Source organism: Lycium barbarum, chromosome 9, assembly GCF_019175385.1.
Source record: "Lycium barbarum isolate Lr01 chromosome 9, ASM1917538v2, whole genome shotgun sequence".
Taxonomy (NCBI): domain Eukaryota; kingdom Viridiplantae; phylum Streptophyta; class Magnoliopsida; order Solanales; family Solanaceae; genus Lycium; species Lycium barbarum.
Window position 1 is genome coordinate 68,022,123 of NC_083345.1, and position 19,389 is coordinate 68,041,511.

The window sequence follows — 19,389 nt, forward strand, 5'->3', positions numbered from 1 at the left end:
TGACTCCGATCTCAGATTTGTCTGACATACTTCCGCACATCTGACTTTGACTACGAATCCGTCCGCCACAGTTTAGTACGTTTGCCTCCGATTATGAATCTGTTCAATACACTTCTATGCGTCTGATCCCAGTTATGAATTTGTTTGGTGTGAAGTGTTTGGTATGACGTGGAATCACGATGATATGGTAAGGAATCGAGGAGTGCAACAAGAAATAGTATTGACTATGATGTCTGGAAAGTATTCGTCTGTTACGAGAATATAGTTTATGGTCCGATGATTATGTGGGGTATGAGAAAATATATCATGAAGGCATTTGAATCAGTGATGTGAAGAATTACTCCATCATATGGGTAAAGAATCCATATCGGAAAATCAACAAAGGACAAGTATAAAAAGAACCCCCCGAAGGAGTATGACGCCCCATGAGGTCAATTTAACATTCGAGGACGAATGTTTTAAAGGGGGGGAGGATGTTACATCCGGCATTTTTGCATATTCGAAAACAATTTGAGATAACTTGACTTGTAATGAATAAAGCTATATTTGGACCTTGCTTGGTATGCATGTGTTGGCTATGAATACATTGGTGTGGAATTACGAAAGGAGACCAAGGGCAAAATTGGAATTTTGGAAACTAGTTTCGGGAATTACAAAATGTGATCTATACGTCATTGGGCCAAAATAGTGGAATGAAAAATTAAGGCCCAATTGTTAAGGGTGGCCGGCCATAGCCCATTAAGAGGAGCCCAAGCCCAAGTTTTAATTAAAGACATGTGGTAATTAAATAAATAAGGGATCATGTGTCATTCTCATTCAAGAAACTTCAAGAAAAAAAAAAGAGTTGAGAGCAAATAAAGGGCCAAGGTTTCGGCCAAGAAAATAAATTGGGAGAAAAAAATTGTGTTCACCAATCTTTGATCCAAAAATACAAATCTTCTTGTATCTCTACTAAGTGCAAGATTCTCTACAAAGTGACATAATTATTTTGGCAAGAAAGTAGTCTTGGTGGCAAGTGAAGAACTTGAAGAAAAGGTAAGAATCAATTCATTTTCTTATGTTATGAAGTTTGGTTTATGTTGTAGTAGGTAGAAATGAGTAGAATTTATGAAAATATGAAAGTTTGTGAAGTGGGTGTGTTTGTATGAAAGTGGCCGTGTGTATGTTGATGTATTGGTATAATGAGTTGAAAATTTGGTGTTGTATTCTAGTTGTGGTTATGATGGAATTTATATTGGAAATGAAAGTTGAATGAATTAGTGGAAGTTGGGAAATTTAGTGTGTGGCCGTGTGATGTAGGAGTTTGAAATGAAAATGGATTTGTTGTATTTAGTATGTTAATGGTGTGATTGTGAAATGAATGGAAGAATAATGACTTTAGTTGTTATGGAAGAATGGTTGTTAAGTTGTTGTAGGAAATTATGCAAATTTATTGTCACTTATGTAAAAATGGAAATGAAAGTATTAAGAGGCAAATTATGGTTGTCATGGATGAATTTGAAAGATAGAAATATATCATGAACGTGTTTGCTAAAAGATTGGAAGTTGTGGGTGAATTATGCCTTTGGTAGGAAACTTGTATATTGTGTATACTTTATGTATATTTGGTGAAAACGATATGATATGCCTTTGAATCATGTTGTAGTGATCTTGATGAGTGATGAATATGAAAATAATAAGTTTGGTTTGGAAGTGTAAGGTCGGAATGAAAGATGTTACGTTATGACGGAAAGATGGCAAATTGTGCCATATTATGTGTTTTGAGATACTTGTTGTCATTATGGATATTGTTGTTGGGTTGTGTTGATTGTTTGGCTGTGTTTAACTTTTGGGGATGTTATATGTATAGGGGAAATGCTGCCGAAATTTCGGTAGGCAAGTATGTATTAAGTTTGGAGTCTTAAAGTTTGAAATTAACAATTGGTAAACTTGACCATTTCTAGATTTTGGACGAAATTGGAATTGAAGCCAAGCGAGCGTACGGCGCAATCGAGGTATGTAAAGCCTACCCCTTCCTTCTTAGGCATGTTCTGAACATAATAGGCTCGGCCGCGAGCCTTAAATACGACTCCGTTCCTCGGAATTCGAGATGGAAATCCGCTCCAATTCCTTCAGTAAGATTGAATCACTTTCCTTATAACTTGTCCCCGAAGTGAACTTTTGTATGCAATCTTCCCAAACGGAGTCGGAATACTTCCAAATGACTATGGATGACCTCATAAGGTTTATTATCAGTAATTTACGCATGTCGCCTCGAGTTGGTCCGAGGTGGGCCCTCGGAGCCCCGATACCTCTTGTATGGCCTAAACTGCCTTATTTTTGTCCGTTTCTCACAAGAAATATCTGAACTATCATTTTGACCATGATATGACTGTTGTTATATAAATCTTGCGAAATGGTTTTGGACATCTAAAAACCTGATTTCGGTGATAATCTGTCGCGCCTTCCCAAGTAGGGTAGGAGCGCGTGTTATGAACGCTATCCGAATACTCTGATTGGACTCGCCATTTGGCCTACTTCAGTTGATTGAGTCGGTATAATGATCTGTTTGTATGTGGTTTCTCATTAATCAGTTCGTGCATGTGCTATGATCCCTTTCACCGGATCCCGGGCCGGTTTATATCGTGCGGATGGGCCGCCGAGTCCCTTGTCGGGGGCCGGGTCCCATGTATGAATTTCGAAGTATGATGTGTTCGGTTCCGGGGTACTGTGGTATATGTCGTTCTCGGTTACCGTGTATATGTTACGAAGTATGATGTGTCCGGTTTCCCGGCGTGTGATCTGTCCCCGGGGTTACCGTGGTTATGATATGATGTGTTATGTGACGGAGATGTTCGAAGATATGAAATCTTCTGAAACATGATATGCTGTGGCGCCAGAGGCAGGAGTGGCGACCACGTGCCTGTGCTCTATTATGATTCTGTCTGTCTGATTGGATTCTGATTCCGCCTGTCCGTATGGATTGTGATTCTGCCCTTCCGTCTGGACCATAATTCTGTCCGTCCGGTTGATCTATGGTTCTGTCCGTTATACTTCTGTGCTTCCGGTTCATGTTATGATTATGTTTGTTATGTTTCTGTTTTACATACTCGGTACATTTTTCGTACTGACCCTCGGTTCTTCGGGGGCTGCGCTACATGCCCGCAGGTACAGACGCACTTGGAGACACGCCGCCAGTCTAGGGCTCAGATTCTGCTATTTTGGAGAGCTCCTTTGATCCGAAGCGTGTACTTTTGGTATATATCTTCTGTCTTCTGTATATTCTGTATGTATGGCAACTCCGGGTATGGCGGGGCCCTGTCCCGTCACATGACTCTGTATGTCTGTTAGAGGCCTGTAGATATGTTTGTGGGTTAGGGTCTTTCTGTACGGATGTGTGTATATGTTGTGTTTGGGGCGACCCCATTCGCCGCGGCGGCCGGTCCGCATATGTTGCTTTGTTGGCCGGTTTGGCCTTTGTTGGTATTTTCTGTGCGCAGGGTTATTTTGGATAGTCTGTAAAACAAAGGAAACTCTGCCAAAAAAATTTCTGGAATAGAGCCTTGACGACTTCTGTTTTATACTTGAATGTGTTTGGTAACATTCGAGATAGCATTGGATAGATGTGTTTGGGTGCCCAGATCGGGTACTAGTCACGGCCTACGGGGTTGGGTCGTGACAGAAGTGGTATCAGAGCGGTTAGTCCTCGGTATGTCTACAGGCCGTGTCTAGTAGAGTCTTGTTTATCGGTGTGTTGTGCACCACATCTATAAACAGGAGGCTACAGGACATCTAGGATGTTACCCTTCTTTGGATTCTTAGATCGTGCGATAAAGCTGTACGATTAGGATGATTCTCCCTTACGAACTGCTGTATCTACAGCGAGGCTCCAAAAGAGCAGAAGTGTCAGTATTTGGGGGAAATGTTTCTGACCCTCTGCCTGCAGGTGATTGTAGATTGACAAAGGATGAAGAGGACGACTTCTGATGAGGGGGATGGGGGCTCTAAGAAGGCCCCTAGGATGTCTCCAGGACCGAGTAGGCGGAGCCCCAGCTACTCGATTGAGACTGATCCGTCCGAGGAGTCTACGGGGGATAGCTATGATACCGATCCTTCGGAGGACCCAGTAACAATTCCTCCGGAGATGTTGACCCCAGAGCAGAGGATTCCGCGGAGGGCGTCTACGATACAGATCCCTCGGAAGATCCGACGATGACTTCTCCAGAGCATCTTACCTCCAGGGAGGAGGATAGTTATGGCAGAGGCCCATCGGATCGTTCTTCTGGGACCACGGAGGAGAGGACTTCCTGGGGTACGCTAGTTGTTTCTGAGAGTGAGCCCCATGTCAGCCCGGCTACCTCGGAGAGCACTATGGATTTCTCTTGTCCTTTGCCCTGGTCACCAGTGAGCCAGGAATCATCTAGTTCTCTATACTCCTCCGACTCAGACGCGAGTGATGGCGGGAGCCAGATAGGTGGGGGGCAGACAGATGAGGATGATGACGGACACACTTCTCACGGCAGCTCCCCAGGTCAGATCCGAGATTGATTATTTATGAGTATATGAGTTTCCTAGAATTTCCTGTGCGTATATGATTTCTGAAAAATATTATTCAATAACGACAAACGGGAAGTCTAAAAGGATTAAAGACCCAGTGGATAATAGTGAGGGCGACTGAGATGTCCCCGCCCCAGTGAATATTGAAGATTTAGAAGGGCAGCATGGTAATTGTATGGTTAGACCGGGGTGGGACCCGCTACAAAAATAAATCAAAAAAAAAAAATTCACTAAGACCCCGATCTGCCCTAAAATTATGTGACAAAGGTCGTGCGGGGCAATCGACGAAATTATATTAGCCCTAACACGTCAAAATGCATGAAAGTCTCGAGGTTAAGCGTGCTAAGGCCAGGGTAATTCTGGGATGGGTGACCCCCCTGGGAAGTAATGCAAAATTTTTCACAAGAGTAAGTATGATAGATATAAATGGAAATTTGGGGTAACCTAAAGGAAAAGAGAATGTGCGGAGTAACTAATGCCCTTACAGGAGTTGCGCAGGCCGGTGCGGACTAAATGGGCGAAAAGAAGAAGCGCAATACTGCTCGAGAAATTGAGCGAATTTGAATAACGGTCGGAGACGTTCGCAAGTAAGATATTAGTAAATGTATATGTATGTGTGTGTTTGTATGTGTATGATCTTCGTCTGGTGCCCATATGGATCAAGAGCCGAGTCCCGGCGACTAATGTTGTGATAGACAAAAGGTTTTACTAAACCGAATACATGAAACGAAGCAGAGACGAGGATACGAATGTTGTCAAAATTATATATAATAGATAAACTCTGGTTACGTTACCACTTAGTCTAGTGCGACGATATTTGGAAAGAAAATGAGTATGGATAGTAGGAAAGATGAAGGATAAGAAATGAGAATAAGCAGAATCCTTGAAAAAGTCGATAAGCGACACGTAAGACGATTTGTATGACAACTTGGTGAACAAGGTTATGAATGAGTGAACAGGTTTCGATGAGATAATCGGTGATATAATTGTCGAGGAGAATAATGAAATGTCGACAAAGGGAAATTTCCATAACTCACTGGAGCCTTAATAGGAGTGATCTGATTCTAATCCAGATTCTATCTGTTGTACTTCTGCACTTCCGATTCTGATAAGGCTCTGCCTATTACGCCTCTGTACTCCTGAATTCGATTATGTTCCCGTCTGATGAATCTTTGTATGTCTGATTCTGAATACGTTTCTGTTTGACATACCTCTGTACGATTGACTCTGATTACGAATCTGTCTGACACGCCTCTGTGTGTCTGATTCTGGATATGAATCCGTCTGATACATTTCTGTACGTCTGATTCTGCTTTCGAATCTGGCTGATACCTCTTTGTACGTCTGACTCCGATCTCAGATTTGTCTGACATACTTCCGCACATCTGACTTTGACTACGAATCCGTCCGCCACAGTTTAGTACGTTTGCCTCCGATTATGAATCTGTTCAATACACTTCTATGCGTCTGATCCCAGTTATGAATTTGTTTGGTGTGAAGTGTTTGGTATGACGTGGAATCACGATGATATGGTAAGGAATCGAGGAGTGCAACAAGAAATAGTATTGACTATGATGTCTGGAAAGTATTCGTCTGTTACGAGAATATAGTTTATGGTCCGATGATTATGTGGGGTATGAGAAAATATATCATGAAGGCATTTGAATCAGTGATGTGAAGAATTACTCCATCATATGGGTAAAGAATCCATATCGGAAAATCAACAAAGGACAAGTATAAAAAGAACCCCCCGAAGGAGTATGACGCCCCATGAGGTCAATTTAACATTCGAGGACGAATGTTTTAAAGGGGGGGAGGATGTTACATCCGGCATTTTTGCATATTCGAAAACAATTTGAGATAACTTGACTTGTAATGAATAAAGCTATATTTGGACCTTGCTTGGTATGCATGTGTTGGCTATGAATACATTGGTGTGGAATTACGAAAGGAGACCAAGGGCAAAATTGGAATTTTGGAAACTAGTTTCGGGAATTACAAAATGTGATCTATACGTCATTGGGCCAAAATAGTGGAATGAAAAATTAAGGCCCAATTGTTAAGGGTGGCCGGCCATAGCCCATTAAGAGGAGCCCAAGCCCAAGTTTTAATTAAAGACATGTGGTAATTAAATAAATAAGGGATCATGTGTCATTCTCATTCAAGAAACTTCAAGAAAAAAAAAAGAGTTGAGAGCAAATAAAGGGCCAAGGTTTCGGCCAAGAAAATAAATTGGGAGAAAAAAATTGTGTTCACCAATCTTTGATCCAAAAATACAAATCTTCTTGTATCTCTACTAAGTGCAAGATTCTCTACAAAGTGACATAATTATTTTGGCAAGAAAGTAGTCTTGGTGGCAAGTGAAGAACTTGAAGAAAAGGTAAGAATCAATTCATTTTCTTATGTTATGAAGTTTGGTTTATGTTGTAGTAGGTAGAAATGAGTAGAATTTATGAAAATATGAAAGTTTGTGAAGTGGGTGTGTTTGTATGAAAGTGGCCGTGTGTATGTTGATGTATTGGTATAATGAGTTGAAAATTTGGTGTTGTATTCTAGTTGTGGTTATGATGGAATTTATATTGGAAATGAAAGTTGAATGAATTAGTGGAAGTTGGGAAATTTAGTGTGTGGCCGTGTGATGTAGGAGTTTGAAATGAAAATGGATTTGTTGTATTTAGTATGTTAATGGTGTGATTGTGAAATGAATGGAAGAATAATGACTTTAGTTGTTATGGAAGAATGGTTGTTAAGTTGTTGTAGGAAATTATGCAAATTTATTGTCACTTATGTAAAAATGGAAATGAAAGTATTAAGAGGCAAATTATGGTTGTCATGGATGAATTTGAAAGATAGAAATATATCATGAACGTGTTTGCTAAAAGATTGGAAGTTGTGGGTGAATTATGCCTTTGGTAGGAAACTTGTATATTGTGTATACTTTATGTATATTTGGTGAAAACGATATGATATGCCTTTGAATCATGTTGTAGTGATCTTGATGAGTGATGAATATGAAAATAATAAGTTTGGTTTGGAAGTGTAAGGTCGGAATGAAAGATGTTACGTTATGACGGAAAGATGGCAAATTGTGCCATATTATGTGTTTTGAGATACTTGTTGTCATTATGGATATTGTTGTTGGGTTGTGTTGATTGTTTGGCTGTGTTTAACTTTTGGGGATGTTATATGTATAGGGGAAATGCTGCCGAAATTTCGGTAGGCAAGTATGTATTAAGTTTGGAGTCTTAAAGTTTGAAATTAACAATTGGTAAACTTGACCATTTCTAGATTTTGGACGAAATTGGAATTGAAGCCAAGCGAGCGTACGGCGCAATCGAGGTATGTAAAGCCTACCCCTTCCTTCTTAGGCATGTTCTGAACATAATAGGCTCGGCCGCGAGCCTTAAATACGACTCCGTTCCTCGGAATTCGAGATGGAAATCCGCTCCAATTCCTTCAGTAAGATTGAATCACTTTCCTTATAACTTGTCCCCGAAGTGAACTTTTGTATGCAATCTTCCCAAACGGAGTCGGAATACTTCCAAATGACTATGGATGACCTCATAAGGTTTATTATCAGTAATTTACGCATGTCGCCTCGAGTTGGTCCGAGGTGGGCCCTCGGAGCCCCGATACCTCTTGTATGGCCTAAACTGCCTTATTTTTGTCCGTTTCTCACAAGAAATATCTGAACTATCATTTTGACCATGATATGACTGTTGTTATATAAATCTTGCGAAATGGTTTTGGACATCTAAAAACCTGATTTCGGTGATAATCTGTCGCGCCTTCCCAAGTAGGGTAGGAGCGCGTGTTATGAACGCTATCCGAATACTCTGATTGGACTCGCCATTTGGCCTACTTCAGTTGATTGAGTCGGTATAATGATCTGTTTGTATGTGGTTTCTCATTAATCAGTTCGTGCATGTGCTATGATCCCTTTCACCGGATCCCGGGCCGGTTTATATCGTGCGGATGGGCCGCCGAGTCCCTTGTCGGGGGCCGGGTCCCATGTATGAATTTCGAAGTATGATGTGTTCGGTTCCGGGGTACTGTGGTATATGTCGTTCTCGGTTACCGTGTATATGTTACGAAGTATGATGTGTCCGGTTTCCCGGCGTGTGATCTGTCCCCGGGGTTACCGTGGTTATGATATGATGTGTTATGTGACGGAGATGTTCGAAGATATGAAATCTTCTGAAACATGATATGCTGTGGCGCCAGAGGCAGGAGTGGCGACCACGTGCCTGTGCTCTATTATGATTCTGTCTGTCTGATTGGATTCTGATTCCGCCTGTCCGTATGGCAATTGTGATTCTGCCCGTCCGTCTGGACCATAATTCTGTCCGTCCGGTTGATCTATGGTTCTGTCTGTTATACTTCTGTGTTTCCGGTTCATGTTATGATTATGTTTGTTATGTTTCTGCTTTACATACTCGGTACATTTTTCGTACTGACCCCCGGTTCTTCGGGGGTTGCGCTACATGCCCGCAGGTACAGACACACTTGGAGACACGCCGCCAGTCTAGGGCTCAGATTCTGCTATTTTGGAGAGCTCCTTTGATCCGAAGCGTGTACTTTTGGTATATATCTTCTGTCTTATGTATATTCTGTATGTATGGCAACTCCGGGTATGGCGGGGCCCTGTCCCGTCACATGACTCTGTATGTCTGTTAGAGGCCTGTAGATATGTTTGTGGGTTAGGGTCTTTCTGTACGGATGTGTGTATATGTTGTGTTTGGGGCGACCCCATTCGCCGCGGCGGCCGGTCCGCATATGTTGCTTTGTTGGCCGGTTTGGCCTTTGTTGGTATTTTCTGTGCGCAAAGTTATTTTGGATAGTCTGTAAAACAAAGGAAACTCTGCCAAAAAATTTTCTGGAATATAGCCTTGACGACTTCTGTTTTATACTTGAATGTGTTTGGTAACATTCGAGATAGCATTGGATAGATGTGTTTGGGTGCCCAGATCGGGTACTAGTCACGGCCTACGGGGTTGGGTCGTGACAGAAGTGGTATCAGAGCGGTTAGTCCTCGGTATGTCTACAGGCCGTGTCTAGTAGAGTCTTGTTTATCGGTGTGTTGTGCACCACATCTATAAACAGGAGGCTACAGGACATCTAGGATGTTACCCTTCTTTGGATTCTTAGATCGTGCGATAAAGCTGTACGATTAGGATGATTCTCCCTTACGAACTGCTGTATCTACAGCGAGGCTCCAAAAGAGCAGAAGTGTCAGTATTTGGGGGAAATGTTTCTGACCCTCTGCCTGCAGGTGATTGTAGATTGACAAAGGATGAAGAGGACGGCTTCTAATGAGGGGGATGGGGGCTCTAAGAAGGCCCCTAGGATGTCTCCAGGACCGAGTAGGCGGAGCCCCAGCTACTCGATTGAGACTGATCCGTCCGAGGAGTCTACGGGGGATAGCTATGATACCGATCCTTCGGAGGACCCAGCAACAATTCCTCCGGAGATGTTGACCCCCAGAGCAGAGGATTCCGCGGAGGGCGTCTACGATACAGATCCCTCGGAAGATCCGACGATGACTCCTCCAGAGCATCTTACCTCCAGGGAGGAGGATAGTTATGGCAGAGGCCCATCGGATCGTTCTTCTGGGACCACGGAGGAGAGGACTTCCTGGGGTACGCCAGTTGTTTCTGAGAGTGAGCCCCATGTCAGCCCGGCTACCTCGGAGAGCACTATGGATTTCTCTTGTCCTTTGCCCTGGTCACCAGTGAGCCAGGAATCATCTAGTTCTCTATACTCCTCCGACTCAGACGCGAGTGATGGCGGGAGCCAGATAGGTGGGGGGCAGACAGATGAGGATGATGACGGACACACTTCTCACGGCAGCTCCCCAGGTCAGATCCGAGATTGATTATTTATGAGTATATGAGTTTCCTAGAATTTCCTGTGCGTATATGATTTCTGAAACATATTATTCAATAACGACAAACGGGAAGTCTAAAAGGATTAAAGACCCAGTGGATAATAGTGAGGGCGACTGAGATGTCCCCGCCCCAGTGAATAATGAAGATTTAGAAGGGCAGCATGGTAATTGTATGGTTAGACCGGGGTGGGACCCGCTACAAAAAAAAATCAAAAAACAAATTCACTAAGACCCCGATCTGCCCTAAAATTATGTGACAAAGGTCGTGCGGGGCAATCGACGAAATTATATTAGCCCTAACACGTCAAAATGCATGAAAGTCTCGAGGTTAAGCGTGCTAAGGCCAGGGTAATTCTGGGATGGGTGACCCCCCTGGGAAGTAATGCAAAATTTTTCACAAGAGTAAGTATGATAGATATAAATGGAAATTTGGGGTAACCTAAAGGAAAAGAGAATGTGCGGAGTAACTAATGCCCTTACAGGAGTCGCGCAGGCCGGTGCGGACTAAATGGGCGAAAAGAAGAAGCGCAATACCGCTCAAGAAATTGAGCGAATTTGAATAACGGTCGGAGACGTTCTCAAGTAAGATATTAGTAAATGTATATGTATGTGTGTGTTTGTATGTGTATGATCTTCGTCTGGTGCCCATATGGATCAAGAGCCGAGTCCCGGCGACTAATGTTGTGATAGACAAAAGGTTTTACTAAACCGAATACATGAAACGAAGCAGAGACGAGGATACGAATGTTGTCAAAATTATATATAATAGATAAACTTCGGTTACGTTACCACTTAGTCTAGTGCGACGATATTTGGAAAGAAAATGAGTATGGATAGTAGGAAAGATGAAGGATAAGAAATGAGAATAAGCAGAATCCTTGAAAAAGTCGATAAGCGACACGTAAGACGATTTGTATGACAACTTGGTGAACAAGGTTATGAATGAGTGAACAGGTTTCGATGAGATAATCGGTGATATAATTGTCGAGGAGAATAATGAAATGTCGACAAAGGGAAATTTCCATAACTCACTGGAGCCTTAATAGGAGTGATCTGATTCTAATCCAGATTCTATCTGTTGTACTTCTGCACTTCCGATTCTGATAAGGCTCTGCCTATTACGCCTCTGTACTCCTGAATTCGATTATGTTCCCGTCTGATGAATCTTTGTATGTCTGATTCTGAATACGTTTCTGTTTGACATACCTCTGTACGATTGACTCTGATTACGAATCTGTCTGACACGCCTCTGTGTGTCTGATTCTGGATATGAATCCGTCTGATACATTTCTGTACGTCTGATTCTGCTTTCGAATCTGGCTGATACCTCTTTGTACGTCTGACTCCGATCTCAGATTTGTCTGACATACTTCCGCACATCTGACTTTGACTACGAATCCGTCCGCCACAGTTTAGTACGTTTGCCTCCGATTATGAATCTGTTCAATACACTTCTATGCGTCTGATCCCAGTTATGAATTTGTTTGGTGTGAAGTGTTTGGTATGACGTGGAATCACGATGATATGGTAAGGAATCGAGGAGTGCAACAAGAAATAGTATTGACTATGATGTCTGGAAAGTATTCGTCTGTTACGAGAATATAGTTTATGGTCCGATGATTATGTGGGGTATGAGAAAATATATCATGAAGGCATTTGAATCAGTGATGTGAAGAATTACTCCATCATATGGGTAAAGAATCCATATCGGAAAATCAACAAAGGACAAGTATAAAAAGAACCCCCCGAAGGAGTATGACGCCCCATGAGGTCAATTTAACATTCGAGGACGAATGTTTTAAAGGGGGGGAGGATGTTACATCCGGCATTTTTGCATATTCGAAAACAATTTGAGATAACTTGACTTGTAATGAATAAAGCTATATTTGGACCTTGGTTGGTATGCATGTGTTGGCTATGAATACATTGGTGTGGAATTACGAAAGGAGACCAAGGGCAAAATTGGAATTTTGGAAACTAGTTTCGGGAATTACAAAATGTGATCTATACGTCATTGGGCCAAAATAGTGGAATGAAAAATTAAGGCCCAATTGTTAAGGGTGGCCGGCCATAGCCCATTAAGAGGAGCCCAAGCCCAAGTTTTAATTAAAGACATGTGGTAATTAAATAAATAAGGGATCATGTGTCATTCTCATTCAAGAAACTTCAAGAAAAAAAAAAAGAGTTGAGAGCAAATAAAGGGCCAAGGTTTCGGCCAAGAAAATAAATTGGGAGAAAAAAATTGTGTTCACCAATCTTTGATCCAAAAATACAAATCTTCTTGTATCTCTACTAAGTGCAAGATTCTCTACAAAGTGACATAATTATTTTGGCAAGAAAGTAGTCTTGGTGGCAAGTGAAGAACTTGAAGAAAAGGTAAGAATCAATTCATTTTCTTATGTTATGAAGTTTGGTTTATGTTGTAGTAGGTAGAAATGAGTAGAATTTATGAAAATATGAAAGTTTGTGAAGTGGGTGTGTTTGTATGAAAGTGGCCGTGTGTATGTTGATGTATTGGTATAATGAGTTGAAAATTTGGTGTTGTATTCTAGTTGTGGTTATGATGGAATTTATATTGGAAATGAAAGTTGAATGAATTAGTGGAAGTTGGGAAATTTAGTGTGTGGCCGTGTGATGTAGGAGTTTGAAATGAAAATGGATTTGTTGTATTTAGTATGTTAATGGTGTGATTGTGAAATGAATGGAAGAATAATGACTTTAGTTGTTATGGAAGAATGGTTGTTAAGTTGTTGTAGGAAATTATGCAAATTTATTGTCACTTATGTAAAAATGGAAATGAAAGTATTAAGAGGCAAATTATGGTTGTCATGGATGAATTTGAAAGATAGAAATATATCACGAACGTGTTTGCTAAAAGATTGGAAGTTGTGGGTGAATTATGCCTTTGGTAGGAAACTTGTATATTGTGTATACTTTATGTATATTTGGTGAAAACGATATGATATGCCTTTGAATCATGTTGTAGTGATCTTGATGAGTGATGAATATGAAAATAATAAGTTTGGTTTGGAAGTGTAAGGTCGGAATGAAAGATGTTACGTTATGACGGAAAGATGGCAAATTGTGCCATATTATGTGTTTTGAGATACTTGTTGTCATTATGGATATTGTTGTTGGGTTGTGTTGATTGTTTGGCTGTGTTTAACTTTTGGGGATGTTATATGTATAGGGGAAATGCTGCCGAAATTTCGGTAGGCAAGTATGTATTAAGTTTGGAGTCTTAAAGTTTGAAATTAACAATTGGTAAACTTGACCATTTCTAGATTTTGGACGAAATTGGAATTGAAGCCAAGCGAGCGTACGGCGCAATCGAGGTATGTAAAGCCTACCCCTTCCTTCTTAGGCATGTTCTGAACATAATAGGCTCGGCCGCGAGCCTTAAATACGACTCCGTTCCTCGGAATTCGAGATGGAAATCCGCTCCAATTCCTTCAGTAAGATTGAATCACTTTCCTTATAACTTGTCCCCGAAGTGAACTTTTGTATGCAATCTTCCCAAACGGAGTCGGAATACTTCCAAATGACTATGGATGACCTCATAAGGTTTATTATCAGTAATTTACGCATGTCGCCTCGAGTTGGTCCGAGGTGGGCCCTCGGAGCCCCGATACCTCTTGTATGGCCTAAACTGCCTTATTTTTGTCCGTTTCTCACAAGAAATATCTGAACTATCATTTTGACCATGATATGACTGTTGTTATATAAATCTTGCGAAATGGTTTTGGACATCTAAAAACCTGATTTCGGTGATAATCTGTCGCGCCTTCCCAAGTAGGGTAGGGGCGCGTGTTATGAACGCTATCCGAATACTCTGATTGGACTCGCCATTTGGCCTACTTCAGTTGATTGAGTCGGTATAATGATCTGTATGTATGTGGTTTCTCATTAATCAGTTCGTGCATGTGCTATGATCCCTTTCATCGGATCCCGGGCCGGTTTATATCGTGCGGATGGGCCGCCGAGTCCCTTGTCGGGGGCCGGGTCCCATGTATGAATTTCGAAGTATGATGTGTTCGGTTCCGGGGTACTGTGGTATATGTCATTCTCGGTTACCGTGTATATGTTACGAAGTATGATGTGTCCGGTTTCCCGGCGTGTGATCTGTCCCCGGGGTTACCGTGGTTATGATATGATGTGTTATGTGACGGAGATGTTCGAAGATATGAAATCTTCTGAAACATGATATGCTGTGGCGCCAGAGGCAGGAGTGGCGACCACGTGCCTGTGCTCTATTATGATTCTGTCTGTCTGATTGGATTCTGATTCCGCCTGTCCGTATGGCAATTGTGATTCTGCCCGTCCGTCTGGACCATAATTCTGTCCGTCCGGTTGATCTATGGTTCTGTCTGTTATACTTCTGTGCTTCCGGTTCATGTTATGATTATGTTTGTTATGTTTCTGCTTTACATACTCGGTACATTTTTCGTACTGACCCCCGGTTCTTCGGGGGCTGCGCTACATGCCCGCAGGTACAGACACACTTGGAGACACGCCGCCAGTCTAGGGCTCAGATTCTGCTATTTTGGAGAGCTCCTTTGATCCGAAGCGTGTACTTTTGGTATATATCTTCTGTCTTCTATATATTTTGTATGTATGGCAACTCCGGGTATGGCGGGGCCCTGTCCCGTCACATGACTCTGTATGTCTGTTAGAGGCCTGTAGATATGTTTGTGGGTTAGGGTCTTTCTGTACGGATGTGTGTATATGTTGTGTTTGGGGCGACCCCATTCGCCGCCGCGGCCGGTCCGCATATGTTGCTTTGTTGGCCGGTTTGGCCTTTGTTGGTATTTTCTGTGCACAGGGTTATTTTGGATAGTCTGTAAAACAAAGGAAACTCTGCCAAAAGAATTTCTGGAATATAGCCTTGACGGCTTCTGTTTTATACTTGAATGCGTTTGGTAACATTCGAGATAGCATTGGATAGATGTGTTTGGGTGCCCAGATCGGGTACTAGTCACGGCCTACGGGGTTGGGTCGTGACAAATCAGGTTCTTGTGCCTGGAGGAAAACATCAATCATTTCCGACTCCTTCATCGGCGGTTTGACCCTGGCAGCTTGTTCCCTCCACCTGATAGCATATTCTCTAAAACTCTCGGTAGGCTTTTTCTTCATACTGGCGAGAGAAGTGCGATCAGGCACAATATCAATATTATACTGAAATTGTCGAACAAAATCTCCTGCCATGTCATCCCATGTAGGCCAATTAGAAATATCTTGATCGATGAACCATTCTGAGGCAATTCCCACTAGACTTTCCCCAAAATATGCCATGAGTAATTCTTCCTTATTCCCTGCCCCTCTTAGTTGGTTACAATACTTCTTCAAGTGTGCTACGGGGTCGTCGTGACCATCGTACTTCTCAAACTTTGGAGTCTTAAAATCAAGGGGCAAATGAACATTGGGGAACATGCACAAATCTCTGAATGAGATGCGTTTTGGACCTCCTAATCCTTGCATATTCCTCACACTCTGTTCTAGACTCTTCATTTTTCTAGCCATTTCTTCTTGTCCCTCATTCTTAGCAGTTTTCTCGATCTCGACGGGGGAACTATACTGCTGAAAGGGGTTATACGAGTCTGGGACTTTAAAGGTCAATTCCGGAGAATAATATTGATTGTGGTGACCTTTAGATGGAGGCTCATTATTGGACTTCCGTACCAATGTTGGTTGAGGGATTGTAGTAGTTTATACAGTGGGGATGAAAAGTGGATTATTTCTGAGGGGTGCATTTGAAGGGCGCACAGTGGAAGTTCCAGGAGTGTTGGATATGTTAACATGTGGACCAAATCCAGGAGGAAAAAGTGGATCACTTGTCGGGGTTTCAATGGGAATTGACATAGTCACATCCGGGAATCCAGGGATTGAAGATGGTGGAGCTTGCCCATTCATCCAAGCCTGGTACATGTCAGCCATTTGTTTTCTCAACATCCTTACTTCCTCTGCTGATGTTGATTCATGTTGAACCATCTGACCTCGAGATTCATCACCGTCTGACTCGTTTCCATCCTTATGGGCCATTATCCCCTTGCTTTTGGACCTTGTGTTATATTCGTGAGGAGCCAGTTCAACCACAAACCAACCACCTTATCTTTAAGACGAGAACAAACAAGTTAGGGTTTAGAATTTTGAAGATATTAATCACACATTGTATGCCATGCACCTAAATTATTTCCCATCTAATATGAGCATCAGAAGGCTTTCATGTTTCATCCCGGCTTTTAGGTGAATTCATTTCTCTTTTTTTTTTTGTTATTATTCTTTTTTTTTTCTTTCGGTGATTTTGAAGTATTTTGATCGAACCCATTAAGGGGTGCCTACGTATCATGTTAAACATGAATCAGATCATTACGTAGTTCATGAAAAAGAACAAATTTGGATTTTTTGAATCAACTAAAAATATTTTTATTGACTTTCAAATTAGTATTTTTCAATACAAAGACGTAAAGGAAAATAACCAAAAAGAAAGGCACCATAGACTGAAAAGACTAAATCGAGACTAGAATATCCAAAACAAACTAAAAATAAAGACTCGAAAAGAGTCAGTCTCAAAATACAACTACTGAACTAGAACTCCTAATAATTATAACTAAACTTCAATCTTGCGAAATCCTCAACCTTGTATGTGAACTAATGCATATCTGTTCACGGTGCTTCTGGCCCAGGCTGACCCCCTAACATGCGATATATCTGCTTCAGTTCTGTTGTGAAGTGGCGTGCGAAGGTAGGCACCTCTCTAGCAAATTGCTCATAACCCATCCCCTGACAGTCCAGACAACTTTGAGCAACATGAACAGCTAAATTGTGGACATGTTCTCTAACATCTCGATAATTCCGCTCCAGGTCTTGGACTTGCTGTTGGCGAGTATTGGCTATCTCTCTCATACCTGCCTCACGGTGCAATGCCAATTCAAGCTGGTTTCTAATCCTTGCTCAGTCATTCATTAATTGGTTCCTTTCTACATCAAACCGAACTCTCTCTTTATCAAATTCAGCCTATTGTCGAGTTTGCAGGGCCAAGAATTGAGCTTTCTCGTCTTCAAAACACGCTTTCTCCGCATCAAAGAAGTCTCCCTTCTCATCGAGTTCCCTCTGTAACACATCAACGGCATCTCTAACAATGCCCAAATCCTCGTATAAGGTCTGAATTGTAGAGCGATGTTTCTTCTCAGCCGTTTTTTGGGATGCCCTAACTCTAACACCCATCTCTACCTCCATTTGAGCCAAATCCTCTCTGGCAGTTTTTAGTTCTTTATCGATAGCATGTAGAGTGGACTGATAGTTTTCTTCAACTTCAAACCGAGCTTGCTTGATTCTGACCTCAACCTCTGCCTCCTTGTCTCTTGCTTCTTTTACAGACCCTTCAGGCCTAACCTTGAGGGGAGCTTGATCATGAAACCAGTGAAAGTACAAAAGATCTACCTCTCTTTGATCACGATCCTCTATCATAGTACTCAAACCTAGGACCCGATGGCCGCCCCAAATTCTTTTAGCTTCTGATTCTCGATGTCGATCTTCTGATTTTACCTCCCATACAAAATCCTGCATGTTCTCAACAATAGGTACGATTTGCCTCCGACCTAGCTGGCGTAAAACTCGAAGTGGAGCATACGACTGAAACCCCCTGAGGCCCATTAGAACAAAAAAGGGCCGATAAGAAGACATGTAGATCACCTCAGCTGAAGGAAACCAATGATAATTCCAAGTAATCTGAGAAGCTGTCAACTCACGAAGATACTCTGCCCAAGCCTTGACGTCTTCTGGCAAATTTTTCCTTAATTCCTTCACCCTATCTAGATGATCTAAGATATTGCTCTTCCAATCAGATTTGAATTTTGACTGGTAATGATGGCGGTATAAGTGCTCTAGAAACCACACTTGTAATAAAGTGTTACAACCTTCAAAATATTTTTCACCCTCTCTGCATTCAGTCAAAGCACGATATATATCAGCTAGGATCATTGGTAAGATGGTGGAATCTTCTCTCTTCATCATAGCTGTGACTATCCCAGACAAACGAATGTCGATTTTTCTGTCTCGTCTAGGAAAAACCATGGTTCCTAGGAATGCTACCATGAATGCTTCTTGCCTATGCTTTTCCCATGTAAAGTAGTGATTCCCATTTTTTAGTTGCTTTCCATACTGTAGAAATCCTTGTTCGTTTCCATATCTCGCATATAAGAACTCCAAAGTAACCCATCCATTGTCCAAACATGCCATACGAGGGTGGTTAAGGTGCATTTTCTCCAAAAATTTATTTCCACTAACATTTCTTGGAGCTAGAGGCATTTTTTTACAAAGGTTCTTTCCTAACCCCGTGAAACCACCTAGTTCTTCCAGTGTAGGAGTTAACTGAAAATCTCTAAAGCGGAAGACGTTGTTTGCAGGGTCCCAGAACGGAATTAAAGCCTCAATTAGGTCCCTGTCAGGGCTGATTCTCATAATATCTGTGAGGAATGCCAGATGTTTAAATATCGGGGTCTGTAGATAATGACCCATGTCGTTCCACCAAGCCAGAAGTAGCGGTGGGGTTTTGTCTGCAATCATAAACTCTGGGGGTTCATTGACTTCTTCAACTGCTTCATCTCTTGGCCTCTTATCACATCTCATCGGTATCATTTTGGCCTATTTAGAAAAATAAAAAGGGCTTCGAATTAAGACCTAAGCACAAAAGAAAAATAAAATAAAATAAAAAGTTTTAAAAAATGTAAAAAGTGGCTATTTTTCACAAAAACAACCCTTATATGCTTTTTGTAGCAAGATTTTAGGGTTATCTTGGCAAAGACGGCCAGACGCGAAAACTAAAGTACTATAATGATTTTTTTTTTTATTTCTATTTAAAAAAAAAAAATTTACTAAAAAAAAAATTTACTAAAAAAAAGACTTTTTTTTGTTTTTTGAGAATTTTTGTGAAAAGACAAAAGACTAGATTCTTGCTAGTTGTTTAT

The 19,389-nt window shown here is 41.6% G+C and overlaps 1 pseudogene; it reads right to left on the reverse strand.

Annotated features, from left to right (window-relative positions):
• LOC132611956 (uncharacterized) overlaps window positions 1–19,389 on the reverse strand; it is a 91,155-nt pseudogene that overhangs the window by 11,478 nt on the left and 60,288 nt on the right.